A 363-nucleotide genomic window follows, 5' to 3' on the forward strand; every position below is an offset into this window, starting at 1 on the left:
AATTTAAAGGATTTATAGGATTTTCTGGGATTTATAGGATGTTCTGGGATTTTACAGAATTTATAGGATTTATGGGATTTTCTGGGATTTATAGGATTTATGGGATTTTACAGAATTTAAAGGATTTCTCGGATTTTACAGAATTTAAAGGATTTCTGGGATTTTGCGGGATTTTCTGGGATCTGTGAATTTCTGGGATTTGCGGTATTTTCTGGGATCTGTGAATTTCTGGGATTTATCGAATTTCCCGGGGATTTTTCCCGATTTCCCGCATCAAAAGGAGCTCGCAGGTCCCACCGAGATTCGAACTCGGATCGCTGGATTCAGAGTCCAGAGTGCTCACCATTACACCATGGGACCGGC

General features: G+C 40.5%; 1 non-coding gene across 1 annotated transcript; it reads right to left on the reverse strand.

The window, feature by feature from the left end:
- Positions 1 to 288: 288 nt before the first annotated feature.
- TRNAQ-CUG (transfer RNA glutamine (anticodon CUG)) lies at positions 289 to 360 on the reverse strand. The gene has a single exon. It is a non-coding gene; the product is annotated as a tRNA-Gln (tRNA).
- Between the last annotated feature and the right edge of the window lie 3 nt (positions 361 to 363).

Source organism: Malurus melanocephalus, unplaced genomic scaffold, assembly GCF_030028575.1.
Source record: "Malurus melanocephalus ecotype Western Australia unplaced genomic scaffold, MMel_1.1 scaffold_2605, whole genome shotgun sequence".
In the NCBI taxonomy this organism is placed as follows: Eukaryota; Metazoa; Chordata; class Aves; order Passeriformes; family Maluridae; genus Malurus; species Malurus melanocephalus.